This window comes from Dermacentor andersoni, chromosome 1 (assembly GCF_023375885.2).
Source record: "Dermacentor andersoni chromosome 1, qqDerAnde1_hic_scaffold, whole genome shotgun sequence".
NCBI classification, from domain to species: domain Eukaryota; kingdom Metazoa; phylum Arthropoda; class Arachnida; order Ixodida; family Ixodidae; genus Dermacentor; species Dermacentor andersoni.
The window spans coordinates 64,755,091-64,778,986 of NC_092814.1; the positions used below are offsets into that span (position 1 = coordinate 64,755,091).

The window sequence follows — 23,896 nt, forward strand, 5'->3', positions numbered from 1 at the left end:
AATGAACATATAACAGCATCTGAACTATAATTGAATATGCAAAGACTGGCTGCTTTTAAAAAAACGTTTTTTTTTGCACAGTAACTGTTTTCCTAATTTTTAATCAACTTCCTAGTAACAGATGATAGTAGAATGTTCATAGAAAAAAATTGCTTCCAATACCGGATGCTAAGAGGAAATATGGTCTCACCAATTCAAGATGAGGGCACGTATTCTCGAAAACACGACAGCTAGTGCCATGGGAAGCGTGTATATGAGCGGTGATCATGAATTTGTGCTCAGTAGGTGTCAAAGATGCCCGTAGGCCATGCACCATCGCACTAGACGGAGCTGCACGGACGGCGCGCTGATCGGCTCGTGTTCGCCAACTAAAGCGGGAGACACACGGTCCGATTCGGTGTCCGATCCGGCGTCCGACGCGCCGAAACTGCAGCCCGAATCGAGGTGTTTTGCCGTGCCGAAGCGCCGGATCGGACGTCGGGCGTGCGACAAACCGGGCAGATTTTCATCGTCCGACGTGTCCGACAACTGCACCGTCGTCTGGCCGCAGCCAATGGCAGCGCGGCTGGCATGTGACGTTCTCTGACGTTCCCTCCACGGAGGCGGTGCTGGCTGGCCGGTTTCTCGCAGTTATTCTTTTTCCTTGCCTGCTGCCGTTTGTTTCTGACATGAAATAGTTACCAGTTCAGTAAAATTATCTCGAACGTGTGCCTGTTATGCAAACCAGCGCCTTGTACACTAGCACTAAGCTACTGGTGAGATCGGGAGCCGCGACGCGAGGGCATTTCGCGAGCAGACATCGCACACCGACCGTCTGAGCGAGGCCGCTCGCTTCGCTTGCACGTTTGCCCTTCGCAACGACTGCGTCGAGTAAACCAATTGTATTTAATTACGGCCGACCTAAGTGTACAGTGTTAATTGTTTTGGCAAAAATAAGCACTCTTCGACGAGCTCGGGCTGGATCGCAAGCGCCGTCGGCTGCAGCGTCCGCCTAGCTATGCCTACCGGCCATATCGCTGGCTTTAGCGGAGCCGTCAGTGGACAACGCGCCGTCGTGAAGTGTTCTGTCACTCACAGGGGCATACTTTTATCGACAGCGTTCGCGTAAAGCGAAGCAGTGTTGTGCAGAGTTGTTTATATTGCGTTTCTCGACGTGGACATGAACTCAAGCTGGGGAGCTGGATGTGGGCGGAGCTTACGCGCCGCTCATGCCGTAGCATGCAGCGCCGCACGTCGGATCGGACACCGAATTGTACCGCGTGTGTCTGTATAGCTCGCTCGTGGCTCGGTAAGTCCCCGTATATTCTTTATAAATAAGAAAGCCTACCTAGGCACTGTAAACCCAACGATTGGGGCCTAAATGCCTCTCCGCCTCCCACTACGGCTTCCTTTGAGTGACAAAGTCTGATCTCGAAGGCCGTGCTTTTGCAACCTGCATGCACCTGAAGCAATTGCGAATCTTGAAGGCAACATCCGCTCAGTTTTTATTACATATACATTTCCTTAAACTTCGTATCACAAAGTACAAAGTACACACTTTCGGACCAAACAAATCTATTAAAGGACTATCGAATATAATTAGGAAAAAACACGCATTTTTTTAATTTAAGATGCATTTTTCTTAAAAACCGCAGAGTGGCGCTACTGCAGTATTTGTTTGGTCGACACACCACGTTGGTTGTAGTGAATGCTCCTTGCAGTAAGGTGGTATTTGAGTTATATTTTAGAAGTGCCTAGACAAAACGTGCTCCTTGTCGTGTGCAGTAACCATCCCAAACCCTCCGGACTCGTGTAACGCCATTAGTTCGCCGTGTGTTTCGTGCGATCCACCAGTGTCGTCAGTGAGTGCCCTAGTACAGCGCCCGTCCGAGCTGCCTTTGTTCTGCCGAGCTGCCTGCCCGCGCTCTCGTGAAAAGTCTGGTACTGGGGCTTCGAATTGTAGTGTTTGGAAGACTGTTGAAGGTTGTGCGTTTGTGGAGCTGGAGTTCATCGGAAGTTCTACAGTGCTTGCGCCAGAGAAACGTCGGTGCCTCTGTACCTGTTAGACGGAGGAGCGTTTGCCAAGTCTTGAAAGGTAAGCAAGTTTGGCGCTTGCGCGCATTCTTGAAGCTTATGATTTACGTAATGAGCGTTGTGTAACTAGCTAGAGCAAAGCGCTTTCCTATCGTAGGTTAGCCATGTTGCTGTGCACATTTAGCAAGCAATTTCACGAAAGCTTCCTCTGATGTTACAGCGTACTTGCATTCTGCTACCCGCCTTGATTGCTATGCCTGAATGGGCACACAATTATGAAAACACATTGAAAGTTGGTGTTCGTTCGATAGTTTCCCGGCAAGAAGTTATTCGCTATATAGGCATTCCCGCAAGTACAGTACATGTGTAATGTACACGTCGATGTATCATGGGCTTCGCGCGTTGACACACGATTGCTATGTTTGACGCTTAAGCAGACAGAAGCTTGTATGAAGATTTTTGTATGTATATAGTTCCGTTTGGAGGTCCGCGTCGCGAGAACCTGTGTGTATTGTTTATGTTTTTGAGTGTCTTCGCGTATTTGTCTTCTATGTTACAGAGCGGATATAGGCCGATATTACAATAACGAGGTGCATTTTTAATCTAGACATTTCAATCAGACGCCGGCCTTTAAGAAAGACAGACCAACCAAATCTTAATAACGAGATGTCAGCTCTTGCAATCGTAGGTTACGGCAGTGCGTAATAATTTAAAGACTGCGATTTTGTAGCGATACTTACCCCTCGATTCTATATCGCTCCTCTCGCCCACCGCTAACGGCCGGCAGCTGCAGTACGTAGCACGGGCCGGGGCGTCGGTCAGCCTACTAACGAATAGCGAAAAGGAATACCGTCGCTACAAAATCGCGGTCTTTAAATTATTACGCAAATTTTGTGCACAATGAGATGTTATAAACACACCTTGCATGTACATGAAAAAAAGGTTTACAACAGAGATGACATATATGCATGGGCACATATATGTGTCAATAAAATACTCGAGCCTCTTTCTGCTTACAGAAAAAGAAGTTATGTCTCCTCGAGGGCATGGCTGCTTGTACTAATGAACATCTAAGGGAAGGTTTTCTCTAATGTCTATTTTTGATATCTAAATGCTTATGTGGCATGTACAAATTGCTTGCATCAATTTCTCATTGGGATGAGCTGTCTAAAATTAAATTTTCAGTAATAATTGCAGTAATTAACTCCTTTCACCTGTCTACTAATTACTAAAGTTCTATGCTTCTACCTTGACAAACCTTTTGTGAAATTAGTTTGATGAGGCCCAATATACAGGGCTTTCTAAATTGAAGGTATCAGTACCTATTAAAGACTATGCTAACTATGAAAATGCTGCTTGTGTATGTGGTTTATTCACTCTGTCAGACAAAATCTTTACACCCAAGTGCAGTCAGTAAATTGAAAACTGCATGTCTGCAAGGGGAAGTCAGAATTGTATTTCAAGACAATTGCATCTTCTTTGATAGTTCTCGAGCACTTTTGCGTCACTAATCGAGCACAGCTTGGCCCAATACTCGATGAGGCTTGAAACTTTCAATGTCTGCTAATCACTAAAACAGCACCAGATCTCACTCTGTGTCAAGGGGTGGCACACATTTGCTTAGTTCTAGGCAGATGAATGTCTTTCTTTCGCATTGAAGTTCCCAATACTTTCTAGTCTTACGTAAAAGTACACAGCTCAGTACAATGCATGTATGGTATACGTAAGGCTGCTTTGTTCTTTAAACCGAATCAACAAGGAGCAGCGACTTCCGTTTTTGCAAACCGTACCCTACTTCCTAACCATTCCTTGAACAAACGTGTATAAAATGAATCTGTGGTTGTTGTATTCTTTCACAGGTAGACATCGGTGACGGTGTATACGTTGAAAAGGGCCTGCTGAAGAGGCTGTGCCTGGATGCTAACAACTTAGGCTTTCTCTTCGCCGAGGGCCTCCTTAAAGCTCCTTTTTCAATAGAAGACTGAAGGGAGGTCCTTCTTTGGTCGGCTGTCCAATGCCTTCCACAGGAGGATCCATTGGATTCCAAGAAGGTCAACACCATAGTAGGTATGTGTGTCACGAAGAAGCACCTTAATATTCTTTGTGCAGTTTTCAACAAAACTCCTTTCATGGCAATTTCAGTGCTATCTTAGGGTATACTCCTTTCTTTCCTGCTAAAATAGCTATTAACCTGATTATAATAGCATATTATAATGCAAGCTTTGCCACCATAACTAGAAAATTGTCATTACTGTTGGCATATGTATTTTTGTGATAGAGGCCCTGGTCATATGATTGCACTGATAACATAATATCCTGTCTTGTGGAAAGCTAACATGTTTAGTAACAAGCTCACTTTGACAATGTCTGCCTGCACAGCAAAGGCATTTTCTAATCTTGCTGTAGAACGTCCGTAATGCCTGTTCAACTGCTTACATGTTGCTTGTATCATTTCGTGGTTCTTAAGTGCAACACAAAAGTCAACTCTTCTATGTACCTGTGCCCAAGCAAAGCTGCAGCACAGTTATGACTGGCACCTTGCCTTTCCTAAGATAATTCACACATGAAACTTCCATGTACTGGTCACAATACGAATATCGAAGTTCATTAAACTGAAGTTGATTTACAGCTTTTGTTTGTAGATGACAATTTGTATGATATAGTTTATCTGTCGTGCATCTGTTAGTGTTACGCACATCCATCACGCTCCCAGCTTCAATGCACTAATTCAGTCATTTCATGATTTTTAGGACTTTGCACAAAACAGGTGGAGATGTTTAGAGCTCACAGGGTTGAAAGCTTGTCTCTTGTGCACTTCCTTTTTAAGAAACAGATGCATGGTGTGTTGCAATGTCACTGTAGCAAGACTAATATATTGCCTTTTTTCTTCTCTTTTCTAGACTACACAACGCAACATTTCAGCCTACTTCCAGGGCAGCTGGAGAACTCGTCCTCCTTACTAGCCCGGGGATATTAAATGGATGTGTTCAAGCACAAATGGAAACCTGTCTTCTTCTGTTGCATGCCACGCCTAGCCACTTGGCAATCACTATTCGCCACAGACAGATAGTTGACAGGATGTTACTACCAAGTCGTTAGGATATATAAAGGTGGTTAAGAAATAGTCGCTGCACAGTTTTTAGGAAGCAAATAAAAATTTTATTCAGAGATAATCAAAGCTTATTTTTGCAATATATAGTTGCAAAAGTAACTACCTCTGAATAAAATTTTTATGTACTTCCAAAAACTGTGCAGCGACTATTTATTAACTACCTTAATACATCCTAACAACTTCCTAGTAACATCCTGTGAACTATCTGTGGCAAATAGTCGACAAGATGTTACTAGCAAGTTGTTAGGATGTATAAAGCTGGTCAATAAATAGTCGCTTCACAGTTGACACTTTCTAACGACATAAGATAATAAGCAGTCGGTAAGAATTCTATCGACATTTTATATCTATACTTTCAATTCAATATCGGTGGCCAATAGTCGGTAGGAGGTGACCAGGAAGTTGTTACGGTGTCTAAAGACGGTTTATAGAATGTCGATAGGTTCTAGTAACATTTGTCTAAAGACGGTTTATAAAATGTTACTAAAAATTTTTGTAAGGGGAGGACGGTGGTCAAGCTGTAATAATGTAAGGCACTTCTTCCGAGGACCTTTCGCAGACCTCTCTTAACAGTTCGCACCATGCGTTCCCAAAAACCGCCCCACCACGGTGCTCTTTGTGCGATGAACTTCCAGGCGATGTGGTTGTCGCCCACGTAAGCCTGCATCTCGCCTCCCTTTATAGCGTAGAATAGCTTTTCCAAGTCTCTCGACGCTCGCTTGAACGTTAGAGCGTTGTCTGAATAAATTTTCCTGGGCATTCCCCGCCGGGCCACGAACCTCTTGAAAGACATAAGGAAAGATTGTGTTGTCAAGTCCCTGACGAGTTCCAAATGCACAGCTCGCGTGGTGGCACATGTGAACAGGGCTATATAGGCCTTGTAAGAATTTCCAAGCTCGGTATAAAATATCGGCCCTGCGAAGTCCACTCCAGTAATTTCAAATGGCTCTGATTCGCGGATACGGTCGTATGGGAGCGGTGCAAACGGCTCATCCGCGGGGCGGCTGCTTTGTCTTTGACACGGAACACAACGACGAATGATTTTCTTCACGGCCTGTCTTGCTCGCAGGATCCAATATCTTTCGCGAAGTTGAGTCAGAGTGTCCCTTACTCCAGCGTGTAAAAGCCGCCTATGCTCCCAGGCCACCAATAAGCGTGTAAACGGATGCACAGCGGACAAAATAACTGGGTGCCGCGTCTCTTCTTTATGCGCGCTATTCTGTAGCCTGCCTCCAACTCTCAATAGGCCGTCGCTGTCAATGAATGGAGTCAGACCCGCGATGGCGGACTTACGATTAAGTGTCCCGGTAGAGATTAGAGAATGGATGTCCTTCCCAAAGGTTTCTCTTTGTGATACTTTCAGCCAGTACCTCTCGGCCTGTACTAACTCTTCCGCCGACAGGCTTCCCCTTCGCTTCTCTGACGCGTTCCGTGCGTTATGAAGAAAGCGCATAACCCATGCGGTGACGCGGAGTACCCGTGTCATTGAGCTCTTGTGCGCAAGATCCATGAGAGGCATTTTGTCTACCAGCGTCACGGTGTTCAGCACGTGAACTTTCCGGAGCTCTTCGGTGCAACATTCAGCTTCAGGGGCGTGTGAAGGCATCGCGTCGTACGTTTGAACACCTTTTAGCCACTTCGGTCCCGTCCACCAGCTCTCCCTGACAACCAAAGCGGAGGGCAGCATGCCCCGTGTCAATAGACCTGCTGGATTTTCTCTCCCCGGGCAATGCTTCCAAACAGCGGGATCAGTTAGTGCTTGTATCTCCTGTACTTTGTTGCTCACAAATTTTGTCGTCAACGACCTGAGCTTACTGAAAGCCGTGGCTTTGTTGTCTGCCAAATCGCCAGCATTCTCTTTCCAGGGAAGGGAAACTTGATATCGGCAGTTGTTCCTGGAGACGTTCTCCCTCAATTCCCGCAAAACTTGGTTGTCTTCCACGTCCGCCTCTCCTTCGTCGACAATGCCAATGTGCTCGAGCTGCCAAAACGATTTCAGTTGAGCAGCAGTGTCGTCTTGGTCTTCCTCGCCGATGACAGCCACGCGCAACACTCCCACAGTGGACACGTACGTTGCTGTTGATTCTGTGGTGTGCGTTGTCCCCTGCAGGGTCCAGCCAAAAATGGTCTCCACGGCTACGAGACCGCTGTCCAGGCGCCTGACACTACTGGTTGTGACCTCCCAGTAGAAATCGGATCCCAGCAGCAGCCCTATCTCTGCTCCATCTTGCGTACTGTCGGCGAGTTCGAGGCCTTGCTCTTCGAGGTAGTTGACGGTGGAAGCTTCAGGTGCTGGCACAATGTCGCAGCAGATTTGCGGGATCTCGAGCGCTTCAACGCGGATCTTTCTTTCGTTGTGTCGACTGCACAGCCATAACTCCACTCGGCGACACTTCATTTCTGAAGACGGCTTGTCGTTTCCAAATGTAATTATTTTCAGGGTCTCCTCTCCCATCACACGCAGTCCCATCTTCTGTGAAACCTCTTTCTTGACAAAGGTACGCTGACTTCCGCCGTCAATTATCAGCCTGACCATCGCTTGCTTCTCCCTACCCTGAACCCACGCTTGAGCCGTCTGCAGAAGGACACGGGTTCTCTTCTTGGTGCCTTCGACTTGCAGCGAAGACTGTACGATTGTCTCAGTGAGTATAGTCTTCTCTTCCGACTTTCCTGTCGCTGGTCGTCGATTCAGGTTACACAGGGCTGCAACGTGCCGGCCGGAACATCTCTTACATTTAAGCCATCTTGAGGTGCGGCATTCGTATGCTCGATGACCTGCCTTGGCGCACTTAAAGCAGAGTCTTTCCCGCTGCACAATTCGCCTCTTCTGATCCGCAGTAAAATCAACATCACAGTCGGCGGTTAAGTGGCTGCTCGCTTCGCAAAATTTGCACAGTGTTTCAGCTTTCACGACGGCAGTTAAAACCGATGCGGACGCCTTCTTTTCCGGAATATCCTTGCGGATCGGGCGACTCAGAGTGTCGGTGCTCAGCTGTTGACGGGTTCCACATTCGGCCCTCTCTCGACTTTCTACTTCGGTCTTGAGGAAACTGAGGAAATTTTGAAGATCATCTCCTGGCGCGACTGCAGATGTTGTCTTTTGTCTGAAGTAACCGAGGCAAAGCTCATTCGGGATGTTCTTCCGTAGCACTGTCAATAAAAGCACTCCATAAGTGCTCGACGCCACACCCAAAGCCTCGAGACTCCGAACCCCCGTCTGTACCTCATCATAAAGGGTCCGCAGCCTCTCGGTGTCGAGGATGTTATGGACAGGTCGGATGTTGAGCAATCTCGACATATGTTCTTCAATGATAACGTCGTCCTTTCCGAATCTTTCGACCAATGTCTTCACTGCAATTTCATAATTTCGGTCACTGAGTGGTAGCCCGTCGATAGCGGCTGCTGCTTTGCCGGTGAGATAGCTCGTCAAGTACTGAAACTTGTCAATTGGATGTAGAGCTGGATTCTTGTGGATGGTAGACTCGAACTGATTCCAGAATCTGTGCCATGAGCGCAGGTTTCCGTCGAATTTGGCGATCTCTAGCTTCGGAAGTCTTGTTGTCGACGGTAGCTGAAGAGTCGTCGTAACTGCATGCTGGACGGAACCTGACTGTGCGACGTGGTCAGAGTTATTTCCTGTTTCTGATGGTGTACTTGAACTCGTTTCGCTCGCAGCTCCATTTCTCAGTGCCCTTTTTATCCTTGTTTTCAAGGTGCAAATTCTCAAGCTGTAGGCAGCGCACTCTGTTATTACGGTGTCGAGCTCCTGTAGGTCCACTTTCTTTTCTATAGCGTCGTTGACTGCTTTAAGCTCTTCAGCTTGTTCAAGAAGGATGTCGAAATGTTCTTCAAGCTCACCGGTTGATGCTTCTGTCGCTTGAAGTAAGGTGCTGGCCGCTGCGATGGTAGTGTCGATGGCTTGTCGCAGGGCCGCTTGCTTCCTTTGTAGTCGCTCCATGATGCAGCAGGCGAAGTTATTCCAGATGTAGCACTCCCGGGTTTCGGCACCAGGAAATGTAGAATAATTAAAGGCTACGACCAACGCTCTGTGGAGGTCACTTCGCGAGTGCGACTACAAACAAAACTGCTGCTGCGTGAGACTCTCTCTGGCGGCGGCGTATACAGCGGCCGCGCACGCATGCAGGAGCCTCGAAGGAACGATTCTCACTCGTCGGGGTTCGCTTCAAGACTGAACGTTTATTTTACAAAAGACATCGCAGTGACTAGAAAAGGAAGAGAAAAGAAAATACAAAATACAAGTTGTCCGTTGGCCGCACCGACGCCTTCGTCCTTCTCGGAAGCGCCGGCCATTCGCGCCCAGCAGGCGGTCCGCCGAAAACACGGGGCACGGATCAGGTTGCGGGTCGAGGCGCCGGTCGGGACACCAGCCCAGCGGGGCGCCCCCTCGTCCGTTCGCCGGCTCCCTCTTGGTTCGTCGCCGGGCCCCCAACCACGGTTGCACGAAACGCGCGACGGTCGCTACCAATTCTCAACACGCTGCGCTACCGCGAGGCTCCTTCGGCGTTCGGCGCGCGGGAAAAGCAGTGCGCCCCGAGGTGGCCTGCAGCGGCCGCAGCGACAGAGATAGAACGTGCGCTTTGAGAGAGGGACGGCCGCGACAGGGTTCGGAGCCCGCGCCCCTCAACACAGGCGCCGTTGCTCCAGCGTTTGCCAGGGGGCAAACCGGAAACCCAGCTTCCGGTGACTGTTTTTTGTCCTCCGGTGGCGTGAGCCAAATTGTGCGGCACCCAACAACAACAAAGCGCCACGACAGCGTGACAAACCCACGTGCACGACGCGCAGGGCCGCGGGCAATCGGGATGGCTGGCTGCACCGCCACTTCGCGCGACTCAATCCGGAGACAGGAAGCGCTACACCTCACCAGCAGCTGCGGTGCTCCGTGGCCGCGCCACACTTTCGGCATAAGTTGAAACACGAAGGAACACGAAAAATCATTTGACTCGGAAACACGTGACTACTTGGGGGTGCGATGCGACATCACTTCGCAGACGTGTGTTAATTGCGCAGTGGCCCAAAAACTCGGGCGTCCAAGCATGCATCGCGTCGAGGGCAGCTGCTACGACGAACGTTCTTGTTTATTTTTCATTTGTTCGCTTTCCGGATTACGCCGGTGGTACACCTGTAGCAGCAGGTCACTGCATTTTACGTCGCATACAAAGCTGCTTCAGCGGAGCGTATACCGAATCGAACAATTTGGATTAGTTCCGAAATTCTGTATTTGTCAACCTGAATCCGGGCGTTCTCATGCAAAACGCCTGGTTCGCTGCGGAGTTTACATTCATGTTTTTGCTATAGGAGCCCGGTTTCGAAAACGTTCGTCTTTCAAGAGATGCTCGCACCTCCATTCCCCGAGCGCAATCCAGAGGCACCAAAGTATGCAAGCGCCGAAGAGAAGACGCCATTATGCGGCGAGGCCAAATATTGCTGTACGACTATAGTATACGCCAGCGCCGCCATGGTACCACCATTTCTCTTTTTCTTTTTTTTACATTCCAGAGATGTGTATTGCCAGCGAAAAGTACCCAGTTCCTAATAAAGTGTATGCGACCGCCACAAATAAGATCAGTTGCCAAAAGTAAAGGTATAAATTAGTCACAAGGCTTATTATTTAAAGGGGTACTGAAACGATATTTTCGACCATTTCGCTCTCTCCCTCCCTCCCTAAATTATGGGGTTTTACGTGCCAAAACCACTTTCTGATTATGAGGCACGCCGTAGTGGAGGACTCCGGAAATTTCGACCACCTGGAGTTCTTTAACGTACACATAAGTCTAAATACACGGGTGTTTTCGCATTTCGCCCCCATCGAAATGCGGCCGCCGTAGCCGGGATTCGATCCCGCGACCTCGTGCTCAGCAGCCTAACACCATAGCCACTGAGCAACCACGGCGGCTAACGCTCTGAGGCTTGTCACTAACTTCTTTTCTTAGGGGGGGGGGGGGGGGGGGGCGGCGTTAGAGGTGAAGGACCTTCATTTAACGAAAGGAATGCTAATAAATAGTCGAAAATATCACGTCAGTGCCCTTTTGAAACAGAGAGAAGTGTTTCTGCGTGTAATTTTAATTTATGGAGCAAGATGGCGAGACCGGGCGTACAGAGCTGCTGTTTAGCTATAGCAGCTGTGCAGCCCGGCCATCGCGAGTCATCACCGAAACGTTGAAACCAGTGCTGCTGTGTGCGCCTTTCAAGCAACCACGAGGTGAACAGCTGAGCCCACCGTGATAAGGACCGCTGCATTTCATGATAACAATCCAGTGCATTTAGAATCACATGTGCCTCGCACACAAATGATATTCAGACGCAAATATTCGTGCGCAGTGAGAAAATGCCACCACGTGCACAGCTTCAAATGAATTGCCGCCTCGGTGAATCGAATGATGCACTTCAATAACAGCGAGCCCACAGTAACATGACACTCTTATCATTTTCGGTTCAGACGAGTATGCAAATACAAGGTGGAAATCGAAAATACATCAACGGCGATCAGTCGAAGCTACGGCAATGCTCTTCCTTTATGCTCACAATTTGCACTATGTGCGAAGGGGAGGTATCGGATCACCGCTGTGCCTTTAAATCAGAAATGCAAAAAAGAAAAAAAAAATGTCGCGCTGCATAGGCGCATTGCTTTCGTTTTTAACATAGGAGTGCCGATAGCGCCCATAGCAATTTTATCCCAGCCGCAAAGGCTGGGGGTCCCTAGACTGGCGCAGTTCCCTGAACTGCGACAGGTCCCCTGTCGCGTTGCACCGAATTCTAAGGCAGTAAATATGCCCACAAGTAACAATAAAAAAAGAACAGATGTTCGCGGTAAATGCCGCATCTTCATTAACATATATAAAAATGAAGGATGATTGAGACACGCAATTAAGCGAAATAGGAACCTTAAACAAACAAAAAGAAGAGACAAAAGCACACTTCGAGAGACCGCGGCCATACGACTGTTACATAAAGCCCTCAGCAATAAACGGCTGTATCAAATAGGCAAGAAAAGTGATTACTCGCACATTCCGAGGTACAACAAAAAAAAACACGAATAAAGATAAATAAAGGGCAACGACGAGGTACAGAAGGGAGGAATTCGAGAGTATGGTGCTGCCGCGCGCCTCGCAACCTGCGGCATTCTCCGAGAGGAGCGATCGCGGCGGAGGGGGCGCGCAGCGGCAGGTGGCCGAGCGCGCTAATGAACCGCACTTCCGAAGCGCGACTGCGCGGCTCGTGACGGCGCCCGGCTTTGACAGAACGCGAGCGGTTCGATTCCCGCCCAGGCTACGCCAGGGGACCCTCTCATGCTATATACACATATATATTTAACTGCGCCTGGGTGCGGGGCTCGAAGGAGGAGGAAGTGCCTAAAAGGGGCAGCACCTGACGCGCGTGCTGAAATACGCCGGCCGCGCTTAGCTGACGTCCAGGGAAGCGGGCCTCCATTCACGAAAAAGAAGCGAGCGCCCTAAAGAACATAAAGAACCTCGGACAAATGCGCGGACCCCTTGAGAGACAGGAGGAAAGCCCGCTGCGCGGAACGTTATACGCAGAATGGCGCACTCATTTCTGAAGCAGGCAGACTGCGCAATTAGAAAGAAAGACGGGGACGTATATACCACCGGAACGAGCCTCGGTAGAAATGTTCGCATGGGGAGAGGACGACAAATGGCAAAACCTTCGCGCGCTCCCAATGTGCGCACTACTACCTCGTTGTCCTTATGACCGAGAGAGTGTACACCCGCGAGAGATAAGTCGACAGAAAAAGGTACGGCAGATAAATGTGAAACCCCCCCCCCCCCATGAACATTCAAAACTTCGCTAACGAAAAGCTTTCCACCCAGCATCTGGGTCTATCAGAAAAAAAAAGTTGTTACTTTAGAACCGTTCTTAAGAGCAGGTGCTACAGTCAGTCGTGATGTTGGACGTATAATTAGCTAAGGGTGCAGGCCGGTGACAAACAACTCTTAATAAAGGAAGGTTTCGTGAATTTGGTCCCCGCACTATATAGACAAACTGTTCAAGTTGAATTGCGCCTGGATACGTCCTCTTCGGCTTCCTCGATTACTACGCGGTACATTCGCTTCTCCGTGGACAAGGAACTATAGAAGCAAAAGGATCGTAAGCGATCACGCAATTGCGCACACGTGCGCCGAGTAAGGTTATGTCTTTTCGATGCAAAGCAAGTGTAATCGTGAACGCGGTGAATCTGCTCGTAGGTTCTGGCGCTCCACCTCATCGTTGCAAAACGCAAATGAGTGGTAGAGGGATACATATTTCGTGTACGAGTTGCGCAGTGCCCATTGGGCCGAGGCCCTTACTTTCCAACACTTAATTCCTCCAATTCGCGAACGCACAATTAGGGTAGAGGCATTCCAGCCCCAACGTAATTTAAGTGAAAAACAGAAAAGACATCGCATGAAAAAAATGTAAAAGATAACAATAGAGGAGAACGAGCACCATAAGGGCATTCGAATTATAAATTGTGCCAGAAATGTCTTCATCTATAGTTCCCACGCGAAAGTCGACCTCCGCCAGCCCGCACAGGTTGACTTGTCGGAAGCGAATTTGATCAACGAAGTGCACAGCTGCTAATGAAGTCTAGTCCCACATGTGCCTTGAGAGCTGCACGCGTTCTCAGGCGACGCAGCGGACCCTTGCGTGCCATCGACCGAAGCGGGACTATGCAGCGCATCCCTCGATCCGCATTCTTGAAGAACGCGTCATACGAAAGCGACTATAGACTGCATAGGCCTGACAGACTACGGCATATATGTATCGCTGCGATGAAGCTCCGTCCATACAGTCGTGCACCGGCGGCCAACATCAGCGCAAATACATTATGACCGGGGCCTTAATGGCATCTCTTAACGACTGCGCCAACCACGCATCATTTGCGTCAGCGGCTGGGGCGTATCCGATGCGCGTTGGGATCATAGCTGGAGCAATACTGTGGGAAGCATAGCAACTTTAGCATAGGAAGCATAGGAAATATTTTAGAGAGAAAATCGAACCTCGTTCCTGCCTTTGAGAACTCCCCGTCCCAGCATTGTAACAACTACACATCTCTTGCTGCAGTGTCGTTGCTGCCAGAGCAGCTTATTCGCGGTGATGGATGACGCAGTAAGTACATGTCTGTGAGGCAGGGAATATATATATATATATATATATATATATATATATATATATATATATATATATTGCGATACATATTTTCGATCACCACCGGCACTGTCATCAAATTTTGCACTGCCGAAGGTTCGCGACGCGTGCCGGCAACAAAAGCCAAGCTTAAGACAAACAACACCGTCCACAAATGACCGCGACGCTGGATGTGCAGAGAATTTGAGAACAAGTTGACGGCGTTAAAAAAGGCAAAGAAAGCTCACACAGTTAGGTAATTCGACTCGTTGATTGATTGATTGATTGATTGATTGATTGATTGATTGATTGATTGATTGATTGATTGATTGATTTGCTATAAAAATTGTTAATTTTACTTTACTAACAGCGACGGAAATCAAATTACAGTATGCGATGATCGATAAATCGAAGACGAGGCTGTGCCCTGAAAGCAGGCGGCCTGTTTCTAAAGAGCGCGTCTACGAAAATTTTAAAATAAGAACGATACGCCTGAGTAAAGGTAAAATATAAATCGAAGCAGAGTGTGCGCAAAGAAACGGTAACAAAGCCCTTCGTTCACGCGTGAGAGACATAATAATGCAATCGAAGCGACACCTCGCACTTTTCGATTATCTCCGCAGTCAGGCGCCAATATCGGTTCCTTTCTTTTACGCCCTTCTTGCTCCAGGCCTAGGATTTCTGACAAAGACAGGATTAGCTTTAATTGGCCCAAGAAGGAAACGATGGCGTATTTACGCGAGTGACGACGCCGACGAAGACGAGAAAGCGCCCGAAGTATAACAAAGAGACCAGTGTGTAGTTGCAGTGCTGGAGGAGGTCCAGTAGCTCGAACGCTCTCCGCTTTCCCTGCGACATTATTACATTTTCTTCTTTTTCTTTATCAGAGCTGATCACTGAGACGCACAAAGAAGTCGCGTCGGATAAAAAGCGACTGGGAGCGGCTGCGCGAAAGCTCACAAAGTTGCGTAAACAATTTACCAAGGGGCGGCCAGGCAAAGCGCCCATTTCGTTGTCCACCTCTAATCTACTTAGTCAGAAAGGGATAAAATCGGGCTTTGAAGCCAATAAACGAAGCGAAGGAACGCTGCCGGCAGATGACGGCATGCCCCCCCCCCCCCCCCCCCCCCCCCACCTCAACCTCGCTCCAACCAATGCGGCATACGTACTACACACGCGCCGCCGATCAGCCACTGGACCCAATAAAATCCTCGGGGTCAGTCGTAACGCGGAAAGGGAGCGATTACCGCGATCCAATTTGAGGCAAGAACGGTCCCGGCTGCAGTAACTGTGTAATGAGCTCCGTCGCCCCCTGCTGTGCCTGTTTGATCAATACGGCCCACAGTGCAGCCGGCAACGTCGCCATATACGGCGCCTCCGAGGGGCACTTCACGGACATGTCGAGTCGTGCAGTCAAGAGGAGGAGGAATCGAGTGCCGCGATGACCGCTTCGCACAGCTCGAGGGATGGGCCACCGTATACACAGCCGCGGTGCTTACGAGCCGAAGAGAGGCGCAAACATGTGTAGTGCCGCGTTCAGTCGCAGAACGACGCGACACCGGGTTGCCCATAGACCCGTCATATTGTTAGTTTATAAGGGTCGTACTGTGCTACTATTATTTGTTTCGAAAACGTATATACACTATAGACCGGAAAGGGAAAGCGAGGAGCAGGCTGGCAACTGCCACCGGAAGGGGCACAACACTTGCCTATACTCTTCAATAAGGAGGATACAGAAACAAAGAAATGGAAGATAGGAAGACGGGGAGGAAGGAGGAAAGAATGAGCAAGATGACAACTTTCAAAGAATTAAGCAGGACACACACAGGTCACGCGCAGTATAGAGCCGGTCACTGCACGTCACGCCACGAATAATGTCGAAATAGAAGAAGCAGTGTCTGAGGTCCCGTCACCCGAAAACATATATCGGCTACAAACGTGGCACATGTGTGGAGGAAACGTTATGAAAAGGTAAATAGCGCATAAATATTACCTCTACAATTTTGATCGTCGAAGAGCGAGAGCGGCGACGCCATAAGATTGTGGCTGCGTAGCAAAGCGATGAGCCAAACCTCCCGCACGAAATGCGCGCGCGGCCCAGCAGCAATATTCAGACCACGTAAACAGGAGAGTATGCAGGATAAATGTTCCGCCAAGAAACGGGGAGGGGGAATAAATCAACTAACAAATAAAGAAGGGCCTCTGGGGCGGTACAAAGAGGACTTCTCATCAGACTTCATCGCGCATTTGGGTCGCACTGTGGCTGCTTGCTGCTCCGCACAACCTTGCCGGCCAGCCGACAACACCACAGGAGCTGCGAAGGAAAGAAGCCGCAAGAGGGCGTGCTCGCGGGATAAAAAAGGATGCACGCACGACAACAGCAAGTGCAGCCCAGACGCGAATGCGTTCATTGCAACGGGCGAGGGTATACGGCCGATTCGTTTCGGCCACTCAGTTAAAGGAGAAATATCTCGGTCCGCGCTAAGCCCCTTTATATCGATTACCGCTTAACAAATCGCAGACTGCGGACGATCGTCTGAGACGGTGGTGTCGGCATTGCGTCAGCGAGATGCAGGCTAGGCGCAGCAGAAAAGCGTTCGCGTGGAAACTTTCCTCCGTCTCCGAACGCTGCGCGCGAAGGTAAAGATGTAAAGACGTAGTTGCACTGTGAAACGCGCCGTCGCATTCCCAAAACAGACCGCAGCAAGAGATGGAAAAGAGAAAGTAAGAACCACATTATTCTCCTGCTTTTATTGCACATTGAAATCTATGCTAATGTGGCGAAAAAAAAAATTCGAGCACGAATATATGACCCTTCATTATGACTGGGCCGCGATTTTGTGGCGATGCCTTCCGCTCGATTTTATGTCACTCTTATGTCACCTTTAACGGCCGGCTCATCCCACTGATAACGCGGCCGGAGCGTCGCTCTGACCATTAACAAAGCACGAAAAGCGCAACAAGCAACAGCATCGCAAAACGCATCGCTACAAAATCGCAGCCCTGGAATGCACAAAATTTCCTTACAATATAAGAACGTTTCGACATTGGCCGGTGATCGGGTACCTGTCACTCACGATAGCTGCCGGCGTGGATTACCGCGACGATGGCTAATCGCGGCAATCATTTACTTAACCTAATATAACTGATGTGAAGGTGGGCCCCAGTTGTCTGTATTTTTTGTAGCTGGAAATGCCGTTGAGCCGCCACATTGGCTACACAAAAACAGCACCAACCACGGGCGCAATATTAATCTTATTGTTTTTGTTGATAAACTCGCACTTAGTAAAGAGCAGTTGAAGGCTCATTTCTTCACTAAATTAATGGTTCCAAATCTGTATATCGATTTCACTATCTCCGAAGCATTGACATTAACGATCAAGCCTAGAAAACACCAAGAAAACAAGCACCGAACTGATTCAACCGAAGAGAGTACTCCTATATAAAATATACAATAAAAATTTGGTGGAACGCGATATCATTCAAAGATCCCTGACTGTTTCTCACGCTTCTGGGCAACTGGAGCGCATGTAACCGTAATGTTAATCGGGAAACGCTGGCCGCGAACGCTAACGCGGCCTCTTGCGTGGGGCGCGATGCGACGGAGGCGAGCGCCAGCTGGAGATATTGCAAGGCACCGGGCGCGCCGCTCCGTGGCCCCCAAGACACCCATCACGCCGGCGCGCGCAAATGGCGGACGCCGCGGCCGGTCTGAGTGTATGAAGGAGTTTCTTTGAGTTTTCGCGTAACAGAATTATGTTTTCTCGTATAGTCAAATTACAATCCGAGAGCTATCATGTCTGTAGGTTGTGTGTAAGTCGTAGTTTACGATTTTTCCACGTATTTTAGCTGAAAAATTTAATTAGTTAAGTAAGTTCCTTGCGTCGCATGGAGGGCCTGGGTATGGGTGGCGCCGGACGCCGACGCCGGGTTTTCTGCGACACAAGCTCCTTAACGCTATGCATTAAAAGTAAATGCGAAAGCTACAAGCACCAACGCAACAAGAAGCACATAAGTGGTCCACGCACAGCCGTGGCCTCGCAGTGGCATGGGGCACAAAACTCGGAAGCTCACGACTCTATTGGTTAGACAGCGAACAACAACGGGTATCGCCCGCGGGGGGTATTTCTCGGGGACGTGTCGCGGCCGCGAAGTCGGCAATCCGCGGCCGCAGCGCGAATAAAAGGACGACGCCATGTAGGGGTACGTGCCGGGACAGCGCAGATGTCACGGCAGCTTCCTGCAACCATTCGCGGTCACTCGACGGCTCCTTCCTGCAAAACAGCTCGCGACAACTCTTCTATTCCCCGGTGGCGAGCCACCAGCACAGCCAGGACAGGAATCGAAGAGAGAATAAAGGAAGAATCCCTGTCCGCCGACTTCCTCGCGGCAAGAACTCTTTGACAGAGAGATAGCACAGCCGCGGTCGAGCAGGAGAAGAAGAAAAAAATAAGAAAGAAAACAAGAGCGCGTAAACGACACGATCGCCGAAAAAAAAAAAGAAAGCAAACGGGTGCGAAACAAGAAAGATCCGAAGCAGCGGCACTTTGCGTAGACGGCATTTACTCGCGGGTACAAGCCCGTCGTGGCTTATGCAAAGCAGCTTCTTCTCGTGCGTCGCGTATACTTCCACGGGGCAGACCATTACGCCCGAAACGTGGCTGTGCGCCCGAAGCGGCGGCGCGTGCAGAACGAAATCCCCGGTCACGATCTGAGAACAAGCTCCGCAAAACGGGAGAACAGAAATACGACTACCTGTCTTCCGAGTCGATTGCAAGGGGGAATGAGGGGAGCGGCTCGTTCTGTGGGACTTAGGCCTGGATTAGAAGAGGTCCAATGTCCCATTTCCCCGCTTTCTTGTGCTTCTTTCTCATGCTTGCTTCGCTATATTTCTTCGTGTCTGTTTTCCATTCAAAGAGACTGGCTTCTCGCGGCAAGCTGAATGAGAACAGGCAGCGGCTTTTGAGAACCTATTGCACATGTGGCGCCGTTCTTTCTTATTTTCTGTCTTGCTCAGCGTGGTGTGCCTTAACTGCCTCTCGCAGCAACAACTCCGGCGACAATAACTGACCTTGACACCAGAGCACACTGGAAGCTAACTACGCCGCAGAAAACTTTCTGCATATATCTGTTATTTTGGGTGACTATGATGCGGGGCTTATTAGGCAAGGCATCATCATTGTCCGCGTAATAAAAGCGGCACGTGCAAAGCCGTGCGATGGATTTAAATAACTGGAAGTATATAGCTAACGCATTCCTTCGCTCAATTTCGTTTAACCGAGAAAGAAGTGGGCGCGATCACTCCCTTCCAGCAGTGCATTCAACCTTTACGTAGTAGAAGAGTGTCCTGGAGTACATGTATACGTGAAATCAAGGCGTAAAACACACGCGTGACTTAATTCACTGGAAAAAAATATGACAGCCAATACGAACGATGCTGACATTTTCCACACATTTGCCACCTCACACACAGCAGCATGATGTCACCACATGTGTAACAAAAGGGGGAACGATTTCGCCGGCGTAAGACTTCTGTTGTTCACAAAGCGCATGCATGCACGCATGAAACACACAATCCTTTGGACTTATACCATAAGCCTTGCTTATACGAGTACTTTGTGCTGCATGATACGGAAGAAGATAGACAGTATAGAAAAAGAAAGGGTTAGGCGCTGATCCCTTCCTCTTCTTTACCTGTATTTTGTAACCATGCAAAAAAAATTAAATTATGGGGTTTTACGTGCCAAAACCACTTTCTCATTATGAGGCACGTCGTAGTGGAGGACTCCGGAAATTTCGACCACCTGGGGTTCTTTACCGTGCACCTAAATCTAAGTACACGGGTGTTTCCCCGCATTGCGCCCCCATCGAAATGCGGCCGCCGTGGCGGGGATTTGATCCCGCGACCTCGTGGGCAGCAGCCCAACACCATAGCCACTGAGCAACCACGGCGGGTTGTAACCATGCAGAGCAACGTATCTATGTTCAGTAGCCAACTATAGCCAAAACTTCGCCTCTGCTTTGGAGTCTCTCCCCCCTCTCTCTCTCTCTCTCTCTCTCTCTCTCTCTCTCTGTAGGTGTGCGCGCACGCGCAAGTGCGTGTGTGTAGTTCATTTTATTGTATTTCTATAACGACCTAATCACGAATCATGCAGAAATCATACCAAGAAAGAAAGAAAGAAAGAAAGAGCTCTGCCAAACGTTTATTTCCCTTTCACGAAAACGCATCATTGAAGCACACAGAGCGCTCGGTCCAGATCTGGCAGTGCGAGAGGCAACCAGAAGCCCACTTGTGCAGTAACATGGCCGTGCGGCAGCTCACGCAGTGCAAAGCACGAAGCAGCGCGCTCCAACGTGCTGTCAAAACGAAACACTCTTCTCTCTTGGTTGGAATGAGTCGATGCGGCGCCCATCCCAGCCGTCATCGATTCCTGCCCCTCGGAAGAGTGCGCAGCAGCCATAATTGCCCGATCTGCACGGGCCTATATGAAGGCCATCTGCTCGATCGAAGCCGGTCCGATTATCGAGCCAACACGGCCACAGCTCAGGAGTGCGCGCACTCGGCTCGCATCCGCTTGTTTCATTCGCACGCCGCCCAAGCGCGCACTCCATATGCGGGACAGACAAGTGCCTCGTGCAAACGCTACAAGGAGGCTGCATAAATGACCCGTAAGGTGAGCCCCATGAATGGAAGTCAGGGCCCTCTCACGTTATACCTGCAGAAACATCCTAGATTCATACGACGCTGTTGCCCGCGGAATTCCAAATCGTCCAAACTTCATTCTCTTTACTTTCATTATTACTATTGCGTTGCAACCACGCTGCTTCTTTACTCTGTGCTCATTTGTCATTACCCTTATGGCATTCTAGCCACAAGTACTTAGTAAACGTAAAATCGGTAAACATTGCGTTAGGACGATTTCATTTTTTTATTTATTTATTAACAGTCAGAACATTTTGCCAGCACCACCTGCGGGTTGTGTGCAACGGTGGCGCTTCTAGTATATTCTTGAGAGCTACCGGCCTTAATGACATTGCGAACAGCTTTAGTGTGTATGTGCGTGTACGTGGGTGTATGCGCCACCATATATATATATATATATATATATATATATATATATATATATATATATATATATATTCCCGGAGTTTCCATTTCCGGCACGCACGTGTGTGGCGAGGGTCACCGCACGCGTACAACTGCCGTCAGACTTAACCGAAACTTGCACGTCGCGATTCGAGCGGCCACTTTAACAAATGCGGTGTGTTCAAAGAACACACCAGTAGCATTTGCGAAGAGAACGAACAGCACTATCATTCAAAGGCACTATCAGCTTTCGTCGAAGGACGCTGTCATTCAACGGCATTAGCAGTTTTAGTATGCAGGAGAAATGGGAGGCGATTAACGGCTGTACAACCATGTGCGTTTGCGATTACATTTCTTGAGAAAGTCTTAATTTAATTAATTATGGGGTTTTACGTGCCAAAACAACTTCCTGATTATGAGGCACGCCGTAGTGGAGGACTCCGGAAATTTCGACCACCTGGGGTTCTTTAACGCGCACCTAAATCTAAGTACACGGGTGTTCTCGCATTGCGCCCCCATCGAAATGCGGCCGCCGTGGCCGAGATTCGATCCCGCAACCTTGTGCTCAGCAGCCTAACACCATAGCCACTGAGCAACCACGGCGGGTGAGAAAGTTTTGTATTCTGTTATTGCTGCATGAATATTTCTACGTGACAACGAAACGATGATGGTATTGGATTCGGACCGGGGTCCGAATCCCAGAGGCGCCTTAAAGGCGTTATTCGTTATATCGTTCACATGCGGTTACAGACCTACAGACGGCTTTCAGTACTCGCTTCGGCTTTCCACATACAGAGGCTATCACCTGCAAAACAGAATGAATCGTGCAAAATTTGGGTTACACTTCTCACTAGATTTGTCGGCGCATTCATTCAGTAATGTCCCGCGTTGCGAAACACAGGCGTCATTTGTCACGTTAAGCAAGTACGGAAGACTGTGAGAAAGGCGGACCAGCCGCGTTTTTAGGCCGGTATACAAAGAGGGCACTAAATGGCGAGGCAAATTTAAATGGTCGCGCGCCGCTTGGCAGTGGTTCGCTGCCCTGCACCTTGAGAGCTGCGCGAACGCTCTCCCCCTGCCGTTTCACGTGCATGCCGCTTCCATCCGAATCAAAACTTGACGATACAATTTGTTTCGGCGGGTTACTGCTCATTCATAATGCAAGACCTTTTGGGAAGTTGAAATGCAGCGGCCACCGCGTTGGCGCAAGCACGCAAGTCTGCATAGTAGCGAGGGCCAAAGACGAAGACACGATCTTGTTCGCGCGCCGCAGTCGCAAGGTACACATCCACCCCGGCAGCTCTTCCGCCAGATTAGATTTTCCAGATACGACTCACACCGAGGGACCAGCGAAAAGGAGGAAGGGGCTTCGCATTCACTTTAGGCACTGGTGGCAAACTCGCACACGCCTGATTAGATTTGTGTCAGCGACGAATAGTTTTCGGGGCGCTGCTGATCAAAAGACAACTGAAGCGCCTGAGAGGAAAGACTTTCCCTTCTTTCTCCCCAGGGCAGTCAGGGTGAGCATCGTCTTCGGAACAATGGGACGCCGCCGCCGGCGACATTGGCGCCTCTCGTCTTCTTTGGCCCAGCGAAAAAGGGAGAGGGGGGGGGGCGCAGAATGCGAGGTTCTAGCCGCGGGCTAGACAGCGTTCGCCTGAGGGCGCCTCACCCTCACTCCCATGGTTGTCCCTCGGCGCTCGCCGGGCGGAGAAATAGTGGCTTGGCAAGCGCTGCTGCCGCTCTTGCCAGACAGCGACGACGACAACGGCGACGTACACACACGGGCGGGACCGACTAGCGCGCGGTCGATAAGATACACACGGAGACGGAATGCCAAGGCGCCAGATGCAGCGGCTCTCCCGCCAGCGCCTGGGGACAGAGCCTGGCCACGGAACGATCACCGAGACTGCCGGAGCAGTCGGGCGTCGAACACAAAGTGGAGCCACAGACGAAGGGACGAGCTGAAAAAGAGCCACCGCTGGCCGTTATTTACGTCACTGGCGGCTTCTTTCAACTACTTGTAAACGGTGAGAAGGTCCGCGTGAATATCAACGCGCGTGGCCAAAGTAGCAGCATACAATATACGCTATCCTACGAAACCGGCAACCAGTTCCAAACAACGTCGCTCGCCAAGCCAGCAATGATCAGCGGGAGAGCAACAGAGCAGGTCAGCTTGTCAGTGTCCAGGTCGGCCCCCTCGTCGCGCGCGGCGAACGGCATCAAGAGAAGCTGTGAACTCAAGGGACGCGCGCTTGCCTCTTTCGATTCCTCGACCCACATGCGGAGGACGAGAGAGGCTCTGAATCGGGCCGCCCCGCCGAGCTGTCGTGATCGGGTCAGCCGGTAAAAGAAGGATGCGGCGAACAACAAAGACCATTACGGAAGGCCTTCAGCCGGAGACGCCCCGGCAAGCTCATGAAGTTTTCATCGCACCTTGGCGCGCGACGGGAATCGGATCGAAAAGACCGCGCACGAATGCCTATAGCTCTTGCCACATACCGCCGTACGCTCTTGTCGAAAACAAACCAAGAAAAGCC

The 23,896-nt window shown here is 49.5% G+C and overlaps 1 protein-coding gene and 1 long non-coding RNA gene across 2 annotated transcripts in view; one reads left to right on the forward strand and one right to left on the reverse strand.

Annotated features, from left to right (window-relative positions):
* Positions 1-23,896, reverse strand: part of LOC126543763 (Krueppel-like factor 6) — a 389,300-nt gene that overhangs the window by 276,410 nt on the left and 88,994 nt on the right. The gene's annotated exons all lie outside the window — the stretch shown is intronic.
* Positions 1,610-5,011, forward strand: LOC126543765 (uncharacterized). The gene is made up of 3 exons (XR_007601982.3): positions 1,610-2,074; positions 3,873-4,080; positions 4,914-5,011. It is a non-coding gene; the product is annotated as an uncharacterized lncRNA (long non-coding RNA).